Genomic DNA, 11809 nt, shown 5'->3' with positions numbered 1-11809 from the left:
TCTTCATTTTACCATAGAATTTAAAATATTTTCATTTGGTATAGATATTTAGATATTTCTCCACTGTATTCTTACTTGCATTGTTTCTTGTGAGAAATCTGCTGTCATTCTAAAGTTTGATTCTCTCTAGATGTGTTTTCATTTTTCTTATTGCTTTTAATTTTTGTTTCTTTAGCATTGATTTTGACCAATATAATTATAATATTCTTTTGTGTAGCTTTCATCATCTTTCTTGGGCTTAAGTTTCACTGAACTTCTTGGAACTGTCAATTTCATATTGTAATCACATTTGGGAAAATTTCAGTCATTATTTAAATATTTTCTGCCCCTCCCAATTTTAGCAACTTCCATTACAAACACTACAGCGTCTTGTTCACTGAGATCTCTCTCTAATGGCTCTCTGACAGAATCTTCCTTTTTAAATAAAAATTACTATCTCTGTGCTTCGTTTTAGATAGCGTTTTAGTGCTATACCTTCAAGTTCACTAATCTTTTCTTCTGTAATATCGAATCTGTCATTCTGTCATTAATACTATCTACTGTATATTGAATTTCACACATTATAGTACTTAGTTTTAGAATGTTAATTTCCTTTGTTTCAAATATCTTCCAAGTCTCTAATTATATAGTTATCATCTGAAATTCAGTTTTAATTATTATGCATCCCTGTTTGATAATTCTGATGTATTTGTCTAATATGTGTTAGTTTTAATATATTCAATATTCTCCATATTATTAATTAAATAGAATTTCTTCTACTTGGAATGCCTGGCATTTTTTATTGGATGTAAATCCTCATTAATGTTGTCTTCTTGAGTTATAGTTTTTATATTGCTACAAGTAGTCTGCTGTTTAGTTTTTGGGAAACAGCTAAATTACTCATAAATAGTTTGATTATTTTGGCTTTCTTTCCAAGCTTGTTAGGTCATGCCAAAATCTTGTTTAAAGCAGGACTAATTATTATGCACTTATGATGCAAGAACTTATGGGTATATCATCCAATGTTCCATGAGCAATGAGGTGTTCCAGTTTGACTGGTAGGAAAAGTCACACTTCCAGTCCTCTACAAGTACCTGGTACTCTACACTTGTATCCTTTACATTATTTTTTCCTAAGATATGAATAATTTCTTCACAGATATGTTCTAATAAGTACGCTGCTGAATACTCAAGACAGACACTGGGAAGATTGGTAAAATTCTCTCTCTGTGCAGCTCTCTGCTATTTTTTACTATGTCTGTAAACTTTAACTCCCTTGGTCTCTCTGAACTACAGTATCCATCTTCTCACCCTGTATAGCCTCCTGTGTCCTCTATCCCTGTGTTTTGTCATGGAAAATATTGATAGACAGGTGAGACAACAGGAGTGCTGAAATTGTTGGTTTCCCATCTCTCAAGGATCATGTCCTTCATTGTCTAATGTCTAACTCAAATGTGAAATGTCTAATGTCTAACAACAATGTGAAACATTGTTGCATGTATTTTGGTGTGTTCCTTTTTCTTTTTTTGTCCGGAAACAGAAATCCTCCAAATGTCAGGCTCTTAAAATACATTTATAGAAGGCTTTTAATCAATAAAGTCTATTTGTCTCATTTTTTCTTCTTTCCCTGAACTTGTATTATTTGAATATTTTAATGACTTTATTTTATGTCCACTGTTACCTTACTTACTCTAAATCTTTGTCTTACTTTTTTAGAGGTTGTTCTAAGGAAGTGATGTTCAAGAGAAATGTAGTGTGGTCCTGATAGATAATTCTAAGTTTCTGATATTCACATTAAAAATAATAAAAATAAAGTGGTGGATTTACTTTTATTGATGTATATTATGTAACCAATTTATACAAAATATTATCTTTTTAAATTCTTTCAATACTTTCAATTATTTCAATCTATGTAAATAAGACACTATAAAATTTTCATACTAAGACTTTGATATCTGGTGTGGATTTCATGCTTATAGTGCATCTCTATTTGAATGTTTAATTTTAATTGGAGATATTTGGCATATTTGGTATTCAGAAAATATACAGTTTAAAATGTAGATTAACCAACTTTTAAAAACATATGTAATTATTTTTTAATAACTAAATTGAGGCTGGGTGTGGCGACTCACTCCTGTAATCCCAGCATTTGGGAGGCTGAGGCAGACACAGAAAGACAAACTTTGCCTGTCCTCACTTATTTGTGGGTGTTAAAAATCAAAACAAACTCATGGAGATGGAAAGTAGAAGGATACTTACCAGAGGCTGGGAAGGATAATGGAGGAGTGTGAAGGGAAGGCAGATGGTTAGTGAATACAAAAATATGTATAGTTGGCCAGGAGAGGTGGCTCACACCTGTAATCCCAGCACTTTGGGAGGCTGAGGTGGGTGGATCACGAGGTCAGGACTTCAAGATCAGCCTGGCCAAGATGGTGAAACCCCATCTCTACTAAAACTACAAAAATTAGCAGGGCATGGTGGCAGGTGCCTGTAATCCCTGCTGCTCGGCAGGCTGAGGCAGGAGAATAGTTTGAACCTGGGCGGCAGAGCTTGCAATGAGCCGAGATCACGTCACTGCATTGTGCCTGGGCAACAGAGTGAGACTCCATCTCAAAAAAAAAAGTATAGTTAGAAAGAATGAATAAGACCTAGTATTGGATAACACAACAAGGTTATATAATAATAATTTAATTGTGCATTATAATCAATAATAATCAATAATAATTTAATTGTGCATTTAAAAATATCTAAAAGAGCATAATTGTATTGTTTGTAACACAAAGGATAAATGCTTATGGAAATGGATGCCCATTTTCCATGATGTGATTATTGCTTTTTACATGCCTATGTCAAAGTATCTAATGTAACCCATAAATATATACATCTACTGTGTATCCATAAACTTTAAAAAATAAGTAAAAGTAAAAATTTAAAAACCGTGAAACTCTAAATTTATAATTGCCCATAAAGTGTTCTTTGATTTTTATAGATTATTCACAATATATGTGTGTAAAACACTAAATCACAACTAAAGTCATCTGCATGTTGATTCACATTAGAAAATGTGTAAAATTATCGTTGATTTCTATTTTGAAAATTTTCCTTTTTAATATACATTTTATATCTGTCTGTCTGAGTAAAAATAAGCTTTTCCTTTGAGCTTCAAATTGAACTCAATGCACATGCAGTGTGATATCTACAAGAAAATACACATTACACTGTCATGTTTTGTCTTTGATTATTAAATATTTGCTAGACTGTAGTTTCAAGAAAATCTGCAATTGGAATTAAGAGTATAGTAAATAATTTTCTAGAAAACTCTTCTGTGTTGAACCAGAAATAAGTGGCAAAGAAAACAAGTTTATAAATTTAATATTTATTATCTTCTATTTCTTCTGTAAGTTCTATAAACTCTTAAGGATGCATAGCATCTCTCATATAGACTTCACAAATCTCACAACTGTATACATGACAATTTAATAAGTCGGCTTCAGAAATCAAGCACAAATATTTTCAATAAGTATAATATATTAGGATGAAATAATGAAGGAAACATTAGTTTCCTGTTTTAACATTCTAATAATTATATTTTTGATCTAATATAGCTGTCAAGACAAAAACTTAGTTCTTTCATATCTAGTTTATATTCTTCTTTAACAAAAATAAAATATAACTCCACCACAAATCCAAATTTTTGGGTTGCAAAATGATGATAATTATTTGTGAATTATAAGTTTTGAAGGCAAAATTTTCCTACAGATATTAATTGCACATTCTCTATTGCTTTACCCAAATCAACTCAAGCAAAAGAAAGTCCTTATAATTTTTCCATTTGGAATCTCCTAGAGAAATTTCTAACATACTTACTTTCAATCTCTTCTGGTTTAACTTTTCATTTGCACTAATTTATTTTGCATTTGCATTTTTGGTCCTGTACCAGTACTCTGGTTTTCTTCTAAATTTTAAAATTTGTTCATACATCTTTAAAGCTGACAGAATAATTTATCATATTATAAATAATATAATAATTATGTAAGTTTAAAAGGCAATTATAATTTGCAATGATATTGTTATAACTCATGCTGGTCTTCATAAATATTTATATAAAGTCTTTACAATGATACATTGCTGCATATAAAATAAATTTAAATAATCAACTTTTAACTGGAACTATAATGATGATATGTTTATATATAATACTAGAAATGATAAATATGCCCAACATGCACACTCCAATTAAATATTATTTTTCATGATGCAACAAATTTGTGTTTAATAGAAATTATATTACATTGATTTATTTTATAAATTTAAAGTAAAGTAAATTAAAATTAAATAACATTAAGAGTTTAGCTCCTGAGTTACACTCATCATACTTCTTTTTTTTTAACTTTTGTTTTAGGTCTGAGGGTACATGTGAAGGTTTGTTATATAGATAAACTCATGTCACAAGGGTTTGTTGTAGACATTATTTTACCAAACAGGTATAAAGCCTAGTAGCTAATAGTTATTTTTTCTGCTCCTCTCCCTCCTCCTACCTCTGCCCTCAAGTAGACCCCAATGTCTGTTGTTACCTTCTTTGTGTTCGTAAGTTCTCATCATTTACCTCCCATTTATAAGTGAAAACATGCAGTAGTTGTCTTTCTGTTCCCGTATTAGTCTGCTAAGGATAATAGCATCCAGCTCCATCCATTGTGCTACAGAAGACATAATATTGTTCTTTTTTACAGCTGCATAGTATCATTCATCACACTTCAGGTGCTCAGTAGTCACATGCATATAATGGCTTCTTTACTGGAAAGTGTGGTTCTAGAATACAATCCACCTTCAAATAATGCTGTGCCACTTCACATCAAACTTCAAACATCACTGTCTCCCCCTCCATTTTTAAGATATTACTTTTATGCATTTATTCTACATGCTGATATATTATAAACCCCAATACATTTTTATTGTTTTTCCATAAACAGTAAATGACATTTTAAGGAGATTTTTAAATGAGCAAAATATGTTTTATGTTTACCCACATGGTGACCATTTCTGGGTTTTGTTCATTCTTCTGTACAAATCCAAATTTCCTTCTAGTATCATTTTTCTTTGATCTGTATAACTTCCTTTAAAATTTCTTGTTTCTAACTTTCTAATGAATTCTTAACTTTTCTCTCACTTAAAAAATTTTAAAGAGCCTTATTGAGATACAATTTACATACCATAAAATTTGCCTATTTTATGTGGATAATTCAATGATTTTTACTGTATTTATTGAGTTGTAAAAGCATCACCTCAATGTTGATAGGGACAGGAGGCAGAGACATTCTGGGCAGAAAAGGGCAAGTCCTTGGCAAAGCCCAACCCTCAAGCTGAAAAGCCTGAGACCACGGCCCAAAGTGAGAAATTATCCCTGTTTTCCTGCAAATGTTGCTTTTTTCCAAAACCACCCTGGCCCGCCCCGCCCCCCATCCTGTATGGATAAAATCCCCAGGTTCCACGTGCAGAGCAGCAGAGAAGCGGAGCAGCACGGCAGAGCAGGAGAGAAGAGAAGCAGCATCTGAACATGGAGAGAAAAAGCAACTGGATGCCAGGACAACTACGGCTGAATGTCCAAGAGAAGCGATTTGACCTCTGAGGGACAGTTTGACCGCCTAACTTAAGAGAAGAATTCCGGCTCGAGATGGAGGGACTTCAGGAGAAGATTACTTACACCTCCCCCATCCTCTATTCCACTCCTCTTCCTGCTGAGAGCCACTTTCACTGGCAATAAAATCCCCTGCATTTACCATCCTTCAGTTTGTTCGTTGGACCTCATTTTTCCTGGATGCCAGACAAGAGCTTGGAGCAAGTGCAGATACAAAAGGGCCCACTGAGCTGTTAACACTGGAGCCGTCTGTGGACAGCAGAACTAAAAGAGCACTGTAACATGCCCACTGGGGCTTCGGGAGTTGCAGGCATCCCCACAGATGCTGCCACAGGTCCTGCACAGAATTTACTCCGGCCAGCGCCCAGAAGTACTTGCCCTGACTCCTGCACCCGCTCGCCTGTGCACTCCCTCGGGCGAGGGGTGGAGCACAGCAGGTCCGAGTGAGTAGAATTCGCTCCTGCTGGTCCCAAAGTGGCCAGCTGGTCCCACTGCTCATGTACTCCAGTTCCCGCCTCATTCACTCACGTGCTCCCTGCCATGAGTTGTTGAAAGCAGTGGGTTGAGTACACGGGGCACCCCATCACCAGTCTTGGGAAGGAGTCAGGGAAATATCCTGCTTCAATGTGATCTGAAAACATTTTCATCAACCCAAAATGAAATCTCATGCCCACCAGAAACCGCTGTGCATTCTTTCCTTCCCACGGTAATAACTTCTCATCTAGTTTCTGTCACTATAATTTCACCTAATTTGGATATTTTACATAAATACAATGAGTATTTTTTTTCAATCTGGCTTCTTTCGCTTAACATAATATTTTTGAGGTTTATATTGTAGCATGTATTATTTTCTTACTGGTTTTTATTACCAAATGCATTTCATTGTAGTATATAACAAATTTTGTTTATCCATTCCTCAATAGTTGGACATTTGGGTTATTTGTCAGGTGTCCCCAGAGAAGCAAAACAAAGAGGATATTTGTTCTGCACGACTCTTTCTCTCTCTCTCTCTCTCTCTCTCTCTCTGTGTGTGTGTGTGTGTGTGTGTGTGTGTGTGTAAAGAGAAAAATATTATAAAAATTATGGAGGCTGAGAAGTCCCAAGATCTGTAGTTCAAAGGTCTGAGAACCAGCAGAGACAAGGGTCTAAGTTCTGGTCCAAGTCTGAAGGCAAGAGGAAAACAATATTCCAGCTGAAGACCATTAAGCAGAGAGTCTTTTGCTCAGCTTTGTGTTCTTTTCACAACTTTAACAAATGGAATGAGGCCCACCCACATTGGGTGGGGAGGGTAATCTACTTTACTCATTATAACAATTCAAATGTTAATCTCATTCAGAACTGCCCACACAGGTTCACTGTAAACAATGTTTAAACACATATTTTGATACCTTGTAATCTAGTCAAGGTGCCACATAAAATAACCATCATAAAACCTGATTTTGTCAACCTGACATCCATATGCATCACCTCATACCATAATAAATAACCAGATAAGACAATAACAAGATCATAACTTCTCCTAACATGTTGCATCTATCCTGCATACAACAAAAGTGAATTCACCCCTTCCCTAGAAGAGGAGGTATAGTCGTTGAATGATGTTTACTGTTCTTGATATCTCAGAAAGTGTAAATACTATGATGGAAAATCAATACTACTTAAATACTATGATAGAAAGTCAATACATCTTGTGTTACATAATAAGGGAATAAGAGAGAAAATAATATTCTCTCTATATATAATATATAAATATGTGTGTGTGTGTGTGTATATATATATACAGGTCAATAACAAAATAAGGAGAAATATTCATGATAATTAGATTTTTTGTTTTTGTTACTGACTATGTGGTCATAGTTGCTATTTGTAACCAGCTTCTTTTACTCTCCATTCTATATTCCTTTAGCCTTCAGCAAATACCTCAGCTGGTAGTAGTTTTTTACCTGGTGGGGTGACCCAAATCTTTATTTGTAAAGAGTCTGAGCAATTAGTAACTCTGACTGAATTGAGTTGTAGTCTTCCATTGACTTTAATCATAAGGCATGGTAAGAAGAGGTAACTGACCGTGATCACATGTATTCCAGACATACTCTTTCTTACCTCTATGGTAGAGTAGTAGTTCAGTTTCCCCTTGGCAATCAGAATCAATCATTCCAGTCAACACAGAAATAATCCCTTTAATCACCTGTTAATTCAGAAACATGAGGAATTCAAAGTGGCTCGGCAGCAGTCTTAACATCCAATTGAATGAAATCATTGTTGCGACTGCTGGTGGAAGTGTTTCTGCCTTTGAAAGTAAAACCTCGAGGCCAGCAAAGTATAAGATTGTGCAAACAGGAAGAAAAAATTGGCTAGTGGGTCACTAGAGGGAATGGTAAGTTGTCTCACTCCTATTTCTACCCCTTGATTCTTAGCCGCATAAATCCTGGTTATAAGAGAAACAAGACCAAGTGTTGGATGCTGATTCATTATCCCATACCCTTATCGATTATCCCATACCCTTAATATCCATTCCTACACATGTTCCCTGAAATTCTGCCAGCATATATCAGAAAACTCATGTAGTTATTTTTCTGGAGTGTAGAGTATGCACCTCCTCTTGGGTCATACTATATATTTTAACTTTTGAATCCTGCTGAAACTTGAGCCTAGTTACAGGCTTACAATCAAAGAGGGGTAGTCTGGGTGGTTCCTGAGGATAATCAGCATTGTCTTGCATTACAGTTGCCTCTTAGGAGGACAATACAGTATCCCCATGCAATGCAGGGCTAATCCCTTCAGCTACAAGTAGAGAGGGGTTAGAGAAGCTGCTACTACTGGGGAGGAGGAGGCTACTTTTACTGGGAGTTGCGAAGCTTCTTCCACTAGCAAAGAAGACATCAGAATTTAGGGTCTCAATGTCCCCAGCCTTAACAGGATTTTCCCACATGTTCACATTTCAATTTACAAGATCCTATTCTTTTCTAAACAATGCCCTCACTTTAACAATAAATAACCTTTGAAGCTAAACGGTCAACATTTATTGTAATTCATCTGGTACATACTGAGATTCTTTGTTGGATTTTAAGCATTCTCAGCCCTGCAACTATAGAAAATAAAAGTGTCCTTCAGGCCACACACCGAAGCTGTTTGGTCGTTTATATGGTTTGGCTGTGTCCCCACCCAAATCTCCAATTGTAGCTCCCATAATTCCCATATGTCATGGGAGGGACCCAGTGGGAGGTAACTGAATCATGGGAGCAGGTCTTTCCTGTGCTGTTCTCATGATAGTGAATAAGTCTCACAAGATCTGATGGTTTTATAAAGGGGAATTGCCCTGCACCTGATCTCTCTCTTGCCTGCCGCTGTGTAAGGAATGACATTGCTCCTCCTCACCTTCTGCCATGATTGTGATGCCTCCCAAGCCATGTCTACTGTGAGTCTGTTAAACTGATTTTTCTTTATAAATTATCCAGTCATGGGTATGTCTGTATTAGCAGTGTGAAAACAGACTAATACAGTAAATTGGTACCAGTAAAGTGAGGTGCTGCTGTAAAGATATCTGAAAATGTGCAAGTGACTTTGGAAATGGGAAACAGGAAAAGGTCGGAACAGTTTGGGAGGGATCAGAAGATAGAGAAAGGTGGGAAAGTTTGGAACTTCCTAGAGACTTGTAGGGCTCAGAAGATAGGAAGATGTGATAAAGTTTGAAACTTCCTAGACACTTGTTGAATGCCTTTGACCAAAATGGTAATAGTGATATGGACAACAAGGTCCAGGCAGAGATGGATTCGGTTGATGAGGAACTTGTTGGGAACTGGAATAAAGGTCACTCTTGTTATACAAAGAGACTGGCAGCATTTTGCCGCTGCCCTGTGAAACTTTAAACTTGAGAGAGATTATTTAGGGTATCTGGTGGAAGAAATTTCAAAGCGGCAAACTGTTCCAGAGGAAGCAGAACATAAAAGTTTGGAAAATGTGCAGCTTAATGACACAATAGAAAAGTAAAACTCATTCTCTGAGGAGAAATTCAAGCCTGCTGCAGAAATTTGCATGACTAATGAGGGGCCCAATGTTAATCACCAAGACAATGGTGAAAATGTCTCCAGGGCATATCAGAGACCTTTGTGGCAGCCCCTCTTATCACAGGACTGAGGGCCTAGGAAGAAATAATGGTTTCATGGGCTGGGCTCAGGGGCCCCTGCTCTGTGGAGCTTCTGAACATGGTGCCCTGAATCCCAGCTGTTTCAGCTCCAGCCACAACTATAAGGGGCCAACATATAGCTTAGGCAATTGCTTCAGAGGGTGCAAGCCCCATGTGGTGTTGGGCCTGCAGGAACACAGGAGTCAAGAATTGATGTTTGGGAACCTCCGCCTGGATTTTAAAAGATATATGGAAATGCCTGGGTGTCTAAGTAGCAGTGAACTGCAGGAGCAGAGCCCTCATGGAGAACCTCTGCTCAGGCAGCATGGAAAGGAAATGTGGGGTTGGAGCCCCACACACAATCCCCACTGGAGCACTGCCTAGTGGAGCTGTGAGAAGAGGGTCACCATCCTCCAGACCCCAGAATGGTAGATCCACCAGCAGCTTGCAACGTGCACCTGGAAAAGCCACAAACACTCAATGGCAGCCCGTGAAAGCAGCCGGAAGGAGAGAAGTACCCTGCAAAGCCATAGGGGAGAGCTGACCAAGGCAGTGGGAGCCAACCTCTTGCATCAGCATGACTTGGATGTGAGACACGGATTTGAAGGGAGATCATTTTGGGACTTTTTAAGGATTAATAACTGCCCTATAGTGTTTTGGAGTTGCATGGGCCCTGTAGCTCTTTTGTTTTGGACAATTTCTCCCATTTGGAATGGGTATATTTACCCAATGCCTGTGCCCCTATTGTATCTACAGACAAACTAACTGGCTTTTGATTAGGCAGACTCATAGATAGAAGGGACTTACCTTGTCTCAGATGAGACTTTAAACTGTGGACTTTTGAGTTAATGCTGAAATGAGGTAAGACTTTAAGGGACTGTTGGGAAGGCATGATTGGTTTTGAAATGTGAGAACATGATATTTGGGAGGAACCAGGTGTGAAATGATATGGTTTGGCTGTGTCCCCAACCACATTTCGAATTCTAGCTCCCATAATTCCCACATGTCATGGGAGGGACCTGGTGGGAGGTAATTGAATCATGGGGGTGTGTCATTCCCATGTTCTTCTCATGACAGTGAATAAGGCTTATGAGAGCTAATGGTTTTATAAAGGAGAATTCCCCTGAGCATGCTGTCTCTCTTGCCTGCCTCCATGTAAGACATGACTTCACTCCTCCTTTGCCTTCTGCCATGGTTGTGAGGCCTCCCCAGCCACATGGAACTGTGAGTCCATTAAACCTCTTTTTCTTTATAAATTACCCATCTCAGGTATGTCTTTATTAGCAGCATGAGAGCAGACTAATACAGTCGTTTATGTGGCATTTGAACTTAGAAGTGGAATTCCTGAGTTTATCTTCTTCTTGCATCAATTTGTCCAGTTACATTTGGAGTATCCAGCCAACCTGTCCTGTGTGACTTCTAGAAATAATTATTTTACTCTTGTCTTTCCAATGTGCTTAACTTTGTTTCTCATTCATAAATTAGAATTTCAGCATAGACTTGAGAATACCCTATTTTAGCATTATCTCCCTCTCTCTCCCTCCTCCCATGCCCATACTACCACCCCCAGTTGTCTTCTTTCTAGGACTTGACCTTGCAGCTTCAAGTTGTAGCTACTCTGGTCTCCCTGAAATACAACCTCTGTCTCATATACTCAATAAGTACTGTATTTCGTTTCATTTCTCATTTCTTGTGCCTCAAAACTGCTTCCAGGCAATAAAGTGTTAAAATCATGGAGCTCACCCTTTTTGTTTTCCATCTTATCAGGGAAACTAGCCCCCAATATTTCAACGTAGGTTCTTTCTATTTTCCCTAAGTGTCAGCCTGTCTGAGAAATAAAGAGCAATAGTACAAAGAGAGAAATTTTACAGCTGGGCCTCCAGGGGTGTCATCACATATTGGTAGGACCATGATGGCAACCCCGAGCCACAAAATCAGCAGGTTTTTATTAGGGATTTTAAAAGGGGAGGGGGTGTATGAACAGAGAGTAGATCACAAGGATCACATGCTTCAAAGGGCAATAAAGATCATAAGGCAAGGCAAATTAGAATTACCGATGAGGGTCTATGTCCC

This window comes from Mandrillus leucophaeus, unplaced genomic scaffold (genome assembly GCF_000951045.1).
Source record: "Mandrillus leucophaeus isolate KB7577 unplaced genomic scaffold, Mleu.le_1.0 Scaffold635, whole genome shotgun sequence".
NCBI lineage: Eukaryota > Metazoa > Chordata > Mammalia > Primates > Cercopithecidae > Mandrillus > Mandrillus leucophaeus.
The sequence above is the reverse complement of the archived record's forward strand: the minus strand, read 5'-3'. Positions refer to the sequence as shown.